Source organism: Aquarana catesbeiana, linkage group LG03 (assembly GCF_042186555.1).
Source record: "Aquarana catesbeiana isolate 2022-GZ linkage group LG03, ASM4218655v1, whole genome shotgun sequence".
NCBI classification, from domain to species: domain Eukaryota; kingdom Metazoa; phylum Chordata; class Amphibia; order Anura; family Ranidae; genus Aquarana; species Aquarana catesbeiana.
Genome location: NC_133326.1, coordinates 557,967,154 through 557,978,218, shown reverse-complemented (window position 1 = coordinate 557,978,218; position 11,065 = coordinate 557,967,154). Strand labels below are relative to the sequence as shown.

Genomic DNA, 11,065 nt, shown 5'->3' with positions numbered 1-11,065 from the left:
CCACAGTCACATTACCTACACTTTGCCCATGCTTTCTACACCCGCGCCAAGTGCACTACACGTATCATTACTGATAAGAAGAATTGATTTCCATGTCTCCAAAACAAGAGCCATTTTTATTGAAGCCAATCCTATAAGCTTTTAAACAAAGTGAGTCTACGTCAAAATGGCGGCATGCCACCTACGGTTGGGAGACTTTTATGGGGAAATGGATGGGCCTCTAGCGGTAGCAGACTGATGACTAGATGAAGGAGGGGGCGTGGTGCCCGCACAGGGTGTGCCAATGGGCGGGTTGTGCAAGGGACAGGTGCGTGGATCTCGCGAGAGGTGGGAAAGCTGCAGCTGCTACTGCTATAGCAGCCGGAGGACGGTGAGGGCTGAGCAGAGACACCGGGGATCCCCGGAGGAGGTGAGACTTGGGGGACAGTGTATTCTTCTCATTCTATATCATAGGACACGGAATGAGCTTTATACCGGCCTCTGCTGTGATCATAGTAGAATTACAGGACAGCGCTGTATGTTGTATAATAATACATAGGATGACCTGCACTCTCTGCTCTGCATTCTGATCACTACCACTGGAATATTATTACTATTGGCATTAGATGGCAGAACATCACTTTTTTTTTGTATAAAAAGTGTGCCGAGTACATACAGATATTCCTTATTGCCCATAGCAGCCTGCACTCCATGGATGAGGAGGAGGAGGACGACTTGGTGTGGTTGCTATTGGTGACGTGACATTGGCTTGCAGCGCCCTTTTAAAGCATCACCTGTGTAATAATCTACAATAACTGTGTACAGACTGATGATCATAATACACTTATTATTATTGTCATCATATGACAGGACAGCCCTGTGTGTATACATTGTACCAATACATCACACAGACCTGATCTCTGTATACACTGTCTGTACTGAAGGTGAACAAAGCTTTGTTACACATATTGTATGCAAATATACCTACAGTAATACCCAAATGTTACTGGATTGTCTCCAGATGAGGCAGAGCTGTGTGTGTATATATACCTTATAATAGTACAGAACTGTGTGTATATATACCATATAATAGTACAGAGCTCTGTGTGTATATATACCATATAATAGTACAGAGCTCTGTGTGTATATATACCATATAATAGTACAGAGCTCTGTGTGTATATATACCATATAATAGTACAGAGCTCTGTGTGTATATATATACCATATAATAGTACAGAGCTCTGTGTGTATATATACCATATAATAGTACAGAACTGTGTGTATATATACCATATAATAGTACAGAACTGTGTGTATATATACCATATAATAGTACAGAGCTCTGTGTGTATATATACCATATAATAGTACAGAACTGTGTGTGTGTGTGTGTATATATACCATATAATAGTACAGAGCTGTGTGTATCTACCATATAATAGTACAGAACTGTGTGTGTATGCCATATAATAGTACAGAGCTGTGTATATATACCATATAATAGTATAGAGCTGTGTGTGTATGTGTATATACCATATGATAGTACAGAGCTCTGTGTATATAGACAATATATATATATATATATATATATATATATATATATATATATATATATATATATATATATATATATTCTCTATCTATCTCTCACCAAATGGAAGTTTTGGTACCGAAAACGCAGGATGCACTTTGCTGAAAATGACAGTTTTTAAAGAATATTTATTTTTATATATAATTGTATCCAACTTTTATATGAAAAATATGAAATTATTGTTGGCCATTATTGGCACCTTTTTAGTGCAAGGGAAAGCTCAAGAAAAATGCAGTCTCTGACCATCTCTTGTATCATGTCTGCAATCTCTTACTTAAACACACTGCTAATAATATTAGCAAAATTTCCATTCGGTGCACCTCTAGCAGACCTGATACAAGAGATGGTCAGAGACTGCAGACCTGATACAAGAGATGGTCAGAGACTGCAGACCTGATACAAGAGATGGTCAGAGACTGCAGACCTGATTCAAGAGATGGTCAGAGACTGCAGACCTGATTCAAGAGATGGTCAGAGACTGCAGACCTGATTCAAGAGATGGTCAGAGACTGCAGACCTGATACAAGAGATGGTCAGAGACTGCAGACCTGATTCAAGAGATGGTCAGAGACTGCAGACCTGATTCAAGAGATGGTCAGAGACTGCAGACCTGATTCAAGAGATGGTCAGAGACTGCAGACCTGATTCAAGAGATGGTCAGAGACTGCAGACCTGATTCAAGAGATGGTCAGAGACTGCAGACCTGATTCAAGAGATGGTCAGAGACTGCAGACCTGATTCAAGAGATGGTCAGAGACTGCAGACCTGATTCAAGAGATGGTCAGAGACTGCAGACCTGATTCAAGAGATGGTCAGAGACTGCAGACCTGATTCAAGAGATGGTCAGAGACTGCAGACCTGATTCAAGAGATGGTCAGAGACTGCAGACCTGATTCAAGAGATGGTCAGAGACTGCAGACCTGATTCAAGAGATGGTCAGAGACTGCAGACCTGATTCAAGAGATGGTCAGAGACTGCAGACCTGATTCAAGAGATGGTCAGAGACTGCAGACCTGATTCAAGAGATGGTCAGAGACTGCAGACCTGATTCAAGAGATGGTCAGAGACTGCAGACCTGATTCAAGAGATGGTCAGAGACTGCAGACCTGATTCAAGAGATGGTCAGAGACTGCAGACCTGATTCAAGAGATGGTCAGAGACTGCAGACCTGATTCAAGAGATGGTCAGAGACTGCAGACCTGATTCAAGAGATGGTCAGAGACTGCAGACCTGATTCAAGAGATGGTCAGAGACTGCAGACCTGATTCAAGAGATGGTCAGAGACTGCAGACCTGATTCAAGAGATGGTCAGAGACTGCAGACCTGATTCAAGAGATGGTCAGAGACTGCAGACCTGATTCAAGAGATGGTCAGAGACTGCAGACCTGATTCAAGAGATGGTCAGAGACTGCAGACCTGATTCAAGAGATGGTCAGAGACTGCAGACCTGATTCAAGAGATGGTCAGAGACTGCAGACCTGATTCAAGAGATGGTCAGAGACTGCAGACCTGATTCAAGAGATGGTCAGAGACTGCAGACCTGATACAAGAGATGGTCAGAGACTGCAGACCTGATACAAGAGATGGTCAGAGACTGCAGACCTGATACAAGAGATGGTCAGAGACTGCAGACCTGATACAAGAGATGGTCAGAGACTGCAGACCTGATACAAGAGATGGTCAGAGACTGCAGACCTGATACAAGAGATGGTCAGAGACTGCAGACCTGATACAAGAGATGGTCAGAGACTGCAGACCTGATACAAGAGATGGTCAGAGACTGCAGACCTGATACAAGAGATGGTCAGAGACTGCAGACCTGATACAAGAGATGGTCAGAGACTGCAGACCTGATACAAGAGATGGTCAGAGACTGCAGACCTGATACAAGAGATTGATGCAGCCTGCCTGTGCCCGGATCTGAGCAGCTATCTCCTGCTGTGTCACAGAGCTGGATTTGAATTTCCCGGCCGCAGTAACAATGTCCCTCCTCCTGTGATCACGTCACACTGATTCAGTGTCCCGCCATTGAATCAGTGATCCTTCTATCACAGGAGGCCGGACATTGTTACTGCGGCCTGGGCAATCCAGCTCGGTGACACATGGAGGTAATGGTTCTGCAAGGGGAGGAGGAGGACGGGCCCAGGAGGACAGAACCTTAAGCCGCCAGGATGACACCCGCAATGGGCGTCACCCAGGGCAGACCTCGCCCCCTTTTCAACTCCATCATCTGCATTTTTCTTTCGGCTGCATGCCAAAAACACAGTTTGCATCCGATATATATCTATAGATCTATCTATCTCTATCTCTATCATATATATATTATTCTGCAGAGCTGTGTGTGTGTATATATACCATATAATAGTACAGAGTTGTGTGTGTGTGTGTGTGTGTTAGAGCTGCACAATTAATCGTCAAGAATTGTTATCGCGATCGCTAAAGTGTTTCACAATTCTTTCTATGCAAAGAATTCTCTCTGCTCTTCTGAAGCCACAGCCCTCAAAAGAAAGGAAGAGAAAAAACGGGCAGTCTGCAAGAAACAAAACCTTCTTTATCAGTTGAACTTAAGTATAAACATTGTAACAATTTGTCAATGGAATAGACTTCCTGCTTAAGTGAAAAAAGTTTAACCACCTAAGCACTTAGGGCTCTTTCACACGGGGCCCCCGTGAACACCCGCTTGCTCAGCGGGGATCGCTCCGCCGATCCCTGCTGAGCAGGAAGATGACAGGTCCATCGCTGCACACTGTGCAGCGACGGACCTGTCAGAGCACCGCTCTCCCCTATGGGGGATCGGGTGATGACGGACCGTAGTGTCCGTTGTCACCCGATCCGATCCGAAAACGGATGGAAAAGTAGGGTTTTCCTCCGTTACACTTTTCGGGTCGGATGTCAGCAGACATGTCACCGCTGACATCCGACGCTCCATAGGGATACATGTATGTCCGTTTTTCATCCGAAAACGGAAGGATGAAAAACGGACATACGGATCCCTCGTGTGAAAGAGGCCTAAACCTTTTTCTGACATTTGCTGGTTTCAAGTTAAAATTTTTTTTTGCTAGAAAATTACTTAGAACCCCCGAACATATATATATATATTTTTTAGTAGACACCCTAGAGAATAAAATGGTGGTTGTTGCAATATTTTATGTCACACTGTATTTGCGCAACGGTCTTTCAAATGCAATTTTTTTGGAAAAAATTACTTTAATGAATTAAAAAAAATAATCTAACCAGTAAAGTTGGGCCAATTTTTTTTTTTTTTGCATAATGTGAAAGATTTTACGTCACGAGAATCGTGATCTTTTTATTCTAAGCAAAAAAAATCCATGATTCTCATTTTGGCCAGAATTGTGCAGCTCTAGTGTGTGTGTGTGTGTGTGTGTGTGTGTGTGTGTGTGTGTGTGTGTGTATGTGTATATATATATATATATATATATACACACACACACACACACACACACACACACACACACACACACACACACACACACACACACACACACACACACACACACACCCCAGTACAGAGCTGTTACATGGTACAGTGCTGTGTGTATACACTGTAATAATACACAGTACTGCCACTGCTGTCTGTATACTGCCAGCACAGTGCAGTCTGTAATTTTCTGTATGACTTTCTTATATTACTTTGTCTGATATCAAGACTTGATAGTGCTGGGTGTATACACTGTAATAATACAGAGTGCTGGCATTGCACTGTGTATACAGTCTGTATTCACTATAAGTCCTCATGCACACGGACGTTTTTACAGCTGCTTTTTTGAGCTTTTTTTGCAGCTTAAAAAGGCCCGTCTATGTTAGTCTATGGCTTCATGCCCACCTAGGCGTTTTTGAGCTGCAAGTGGCATAGGCGTTTTTAAGCTGTAAAAAAAACCCAGGACCAGTGGGTTCTGAAAGACGTTTTTCAGCTATAAAAACGCTCTAACGCTGAAAAACGTCATTCACCAACGTTTTTTAGCGTTTTTGATCCATTGAAAAAATTTGGAAAAAAAAAAAAACGCTCAAAAACGCTAACGCGGAAAAACGCTCATAAACGCTAAAAAACGCTATTGCAAAAACGCTGAAAAAAGTAAAAAAAAAATCACTGCAAAGATACTGGCGTTTTCATAACGTTTTTTTAACAGCCTGTGTGCATGAGGGCTAATAATACACAGTACAGACACTGCTCCCTTTATATTCATGTACTGACCTATGTATTTTTATATTGTATATATGATTCTCAATTGTTACTTTTAAATGTCTTTATATGAGATAGTGCTGTGTGTAATATAAATATACAGCTCAGTGTTACATTATTACTATTAGCCTTTGTATGTAACATAGTATGAACTGCTGCACTTTATCAGAGTACAGAAACTTGACCCGAAAGAAGAGGATTGTTCCCTTTTACTAGTCTTATTAGAGTAAAGTAGGTCCAGTTTAAGTTTTTGCAGTCCATGTTTGGCAAAATGATCCCTCTTCTCCGCACTGAGAGCGGAAAAGTCACATGGCAGAATATAGCAATCATTGTGGCAAATCGCACGTACATTGTAGCTGTCAATGTTTTTGATAAAATGTACTCTCTGCTATAACAGCTTCACACAATACTCTGGCCTCTGCCTAATGTATAATTGTATGAGCGTGTACCTGTAATTATTTTATGATCGTGTGTTTTTACAAACAGTGCTGAAAGCTGTATACTACACAGGGCTCTGCTACTGTCCAGAGTCCATAACTTATGTACAAGTCTGTCATTTATAACTATATAGTCAGTAATGAGAGATAAACCACAAAATGTAGGATTTGTTTATATGACAGATTAGATTTACAGTGCTGATGCTGCTGTCTATATATTTTTGTACACACTCTGTGTACTGGCCTTGGTTACTATACATCGTCTATTAGTAATTCATTACTTTGCCATCTTGCTCTATTAATATATGTAATATTATCATTGTGTGATCTGCTTAGGATGGGCTGTACAGTGTGTATGCTATTATGATATAGAGAAGTGACACCTGTATATACTATATACATCGCACTAGCTTCCAGTATCCTGTTTTTGGTTTGTGTCCTCCTGTATTTCATCTACTATTCTGTCAAATTGGCAGATTTATTTACTGATCAGCAAAAATGTATGGGAACCCAAAATCTTTTTTTCAGTATGTTTGACATTGTATCTCACAATATGCTTATCTTAAAGGATGTATCTAGGCCAAACTTTCCCTTAGTTTTGGATGGATTGGGGTAGAGTTGGCATACCTGTTGGCTCTTTACTGCCATCCAGGGTTCTGTTGGCGCTTTTGCAGGTGTGACGTTGCACAAGCGTCTTGGGCGGCCATTATCCCAATGCCCTAATCGCACAAAAGAAGTGCACAACCCTTTTCTTTTTAAAATTACGCCAAACCAAACACTTGGTACTTTACTATGTATTTTGGCATGCAAATGTTGGCAAGGTACAGTTGGGTGCCATTAAGAATTAATGGCACTTTTTGCATGTATGCAAAAGGAATTGCACACTTTTTTTATGCATTGCGGTTGCAAGCGTTCCCACAATGAACAAAGGTGAACGCAGCCTTAGATTTTCCCTTACTTCTGTACTACTGACAAGCTTTTGCTAGGCAATAAGTGAGGAGAACTCTCCAACAGGAACACATACACAAAATAAAAAGGTTTTCAGTGTGACATAATATACTTTTAAGCCCAACTGAACCTTTCATTTAAATCAGTTAAATCAGTTAAATGCTTTACATATGCATCAAAACTTGTCCAAAGTTTTAGGCTCCTTTTTATATTCGGACGTCTGACTTTACATTCCCTGGGACCTTTTCTAGAATAGCCGTGATTTCTTTAGTGTCAGTAGCAGTGGCTCTCATAGGAAAAAAACTTAATTTCGCATGTCCTACAACTTGGGGTCTCACAAGTCACACAAATCTGAAAGGAGCCTTATTGTTTGTTTTTGTTTAAAAGTAGCCACATCCTGAGTAGAAAAGCCTGTTCCTTGCCAGAATGCTTCAGAGTGGGTCTCTTGCACTTGAGGTCCTGTAAGCCGCATCTTTGCAGCGCTGTAGGAGCGGTGTAAAGCTCCCCTGCCCATTGAAATCAATGGGGCAGCGCAGCCAAACTGCCGGCAAAGTGCCGCCGCAGCGGCGCTTTGCAGGCATTTTTAACCCTTTTTTGGCCGCTAGCGGGGGTTAAAACCGCCCTGCCAGCGGCCGAATAGCGCCGCTTTACCGCCGGCGCCCGCCCCAGTGTGAAAGTAGCCTAAACTTCTGCATTCAGCAAAGGTGGTAGTTCCCATCGATTGGCTCTGACTCAGGAGAGGCATTGGACCTCTTTCTTTGCAAGCATATTTTACATCTTGTACCCAGAGTTGGGCTTTAAAAAGAAAATACTTATTCTTCATTTCAGCTTTAAGAAATATAGCCAAACATACTAAAAACAGATTTTTGGTTTGCATATGCTCTTTAATCAATCATGGGTAGGGGCAACGTGTCTTTATGGCTTTTTTTTTTTTCTCCTCCAATTAATCTACTTTTCACCCTATTTTATGCTGAACCGTCACAGCTTTCCAAATCCACTGCGGGTCCTCGCATCGCACCCGACTCGCACAGTTCACACTATCATATGCGAGCCGCCGGGAGTGTCAATACATTATTATTGACACCCCCATTTCTGCTTGCATATCGCACTGCGAACTGACAGTTCGGACACCCATGCGATCCGATGCTGGTGTAGACCAAAAAAGGGTCTTGTGCGAGTTTGGTCCGAATGCGAAGTGATATCAGCCATACTATCTGTATGGCTGAAATTGCATCGCATGGACATCACATGTGATTTGCAGTGCGGTGCGAATTGCATGCAAACTTGCACAACGCACTGGTATAAACCGGCACTAAAAATCAACATTTAACAGTAGAGAACAGAGCAGGTTGAGGCACAAAGCTTAGTCTTGGACCCCTAGTGAGTCCCTACTGTATACTATTACACAACACTCGTCTGTGCTATTTAATACAATATTTGTATGTCTGGGCTAAACTGGCTTCATGGTGTTGTGCTTTTTCCCAGCGCTGTACACTGTTCTGTATAGACCTGCAGAATCTCTCAGATTGCAGTGCTGGAATAATGGGTGTTTGCATTGATGACTAGGCTGCAAAATCCATTCTTGTGTATTATGTCATTTTCTTATTGCTCTGTTTTTTTTATATACTGCACAGTAAATTATTTATGTGATGTTAATAAGTATGTGTTCTTGCACATAGTTATTATATTTATAATCTTGTGCTGTATTTTGTACAGTAATAAGCCACCATGTGCTAGTATGTATCATCACTACATATTACATCACGGTGCTCTTAACTGTCGTGTGTTACTTACATTATCATTGTGATGCTGGATACATAAAGTGGATCCTAAAAATGCTATATTCTATACAGGGCCATTCCAGTGCTGGGTTTAATTGCCACCAGTAAGGGTAGTAAAACATAAAATTACTTCCCTGTCATTTACAAACCTGTTTAATTCTTGGCTATGCACACAAATATGACACAGATCAGCCTCTGCTACAGGCTCTTGTTTACATGGGCGTACATAAGAGTACAACTGTGCGAAGGGCTGTATTCGCCTCCATGGGATACACAGATGTCCTGTGCCTATGCATTCTGTCCTATTCATGTCGGTTAGGTCACAGTGCTCCCAGTTTGACGTCCGTGTGTCTGCGGGTGTGTGTCTCCAAACTCACACTGTCTGCGTTTGGGGACATGCACTGCACCCACATGGATGTTAAATAGGGAGTAGTGACTGCATCCCAGTTGACATGAATGGGACTGCCCACACACATATGTACATAACACCTGTGCATTCCAAACATGGGCCTTCACATGGGTATATGCTTGAAGTGTAAGTTCACTTTTACAGAAAAATCTGTAAGGTAAACTTACACAGGACCCCCTCCTCACCCGTCCCGCTGACCTGTAGCACGGCAACCTCCCGTTCTGAGCCTCGGTATAGCTGCCTCACTGCTCCGGCGCTTAGAATTTCCCTCAGCTTTCTCCCTTCTTCTTACCTGCTGAGAGGACGGACTACGCGGGTTCAGTTTGGTTGGCGCCGCCCAGTTAGAATGCTCCTAAACTTACCGCCTGACGGGGTACTTTTAGGAGATTAAGTTCCGGGGATTTCAAAGCTGCTTTACCGGGGCTCAGAATGGGAGATCGTGGGACTGGGGGGGGGGTTTAGGAGGGGGTCCTGTGTAAGTTCACCTTACAAATTTTTCTGTAAATATGAACTTACCCTTTAAGTACTCTTGTGTGAACAAGGTCTAACCTACAGGTCAGGGGGGTAACTGCAGAGATCGCAGGGGTTGCAATTCTGACCCGGCCCTATGCTTCAGGGGGCCTGTGCCGCTCCCCGTATACCTGGATAGGAGTGGCGGTGAGCCGCTAAAATCCTGCTTCTCCTCTCCCTCCCACAGGCGTTTAGGAGGAGATCAGTTCCACTATATGCCACCTGATTACAGAATCTGTTCATTCATAACCAAACCATAGTAAACTGTGTTTACTATGCTCTGGTTTGTGAATGAATAGGAAGCTTTGTACAGAGCTATTCCTGTCAATTCATTGTGTCCTCAATCTCTCTCTCTCTCTGTCTCAAAGGTGGAACATCAGAGGATTGTTTAGGTTCCTGATATCTCCTCCAAAGCCCCCCATGGGGCTCCTAAAAAAAACAAAATGAGAAAAAAAATGAAAAATGACTGACAGGGTCGCAAAAGGTGGCACTTGCGACCTGGGCCCTGGCATTTTGCCTGTGTGTGTGTGTCTCCAAGACAGCAGGAAGAACACATGAAAGGGTCCTGCTGTAGGACCGTAATAAATGGCCCCTCCTCTCCCCCAGTCTAATTACTGCGGGAGAGGAGACTGAGGAAATGCTTTCCCTTGCCTGCAGCAAAATGATGACCTCATCTCCGCCTATGTACAGTCATTAATTAGAGATAAAGATACCCTTTTGATAATAAAAGGTGCATCCTTTCTGAAAAAGATACTGTTGCTGTGTATTGTAACAAGTCAAATTACTCATGCAGATGTGTAAAGTAACTAAAAGTTAGTTTAACTACTCAGTTTTTAACTACTCACAGTGGTAGTTAACCTGAAAGGTAATGTGCTAATAATATGCATTGAATACTAGCACATTATGTGAAACTTACCTGAAAATGAAGCCTTCCAGCGGCACGCTGTCACCGCTGAAGGCGCCCCCATATTTATCCGGAAGGAAGACTCCAGCTTTGTGAGTGGCCGAAACTGCGATGACGTCACTTCCAGCGGGAGCAGCCATTTACGGCATAGGACTCAGGAGAAATGGACCGGGTGGCTTTTCCTTCAGAGCACATGCATCGGCGACTTCATCGGCTGCATCTACAGTAAATATCTCCTAAACGGTGCACGTTTGGGGGATATTTACAGGACCTGTAAGTAAGCCTCATTATTGGCTTGCCTA

General features: G+C 42.7%; 1 protein-coding gene across 6 annotated transcripts in view; it reads left to right on the top strand.

The window, feature by feature from the left end:
- Positions 1–251: 251 nt before the first annotated feature.
- STK38L (serine/threonine kinase 38 like) overlaps positions 252–11,065 on the top strand; it is a 74,770-nt gene continuing 63,956 nt past the window's right edge. For 5 of the 6 annotated variants that reach the window (XM_073621745.1, XM_073621744.1, XM_073621742.1 and 2 more), the window contains exon 1: positions 252–409. The gene's annotated coding sequence lies outside the window, so the exon portion shown is untranslated. The remainder of the gene's footprint in view (positions 410–11,065) is intronic. The other variant, XM_073621739.1, reaches the window with a different exon arrangement.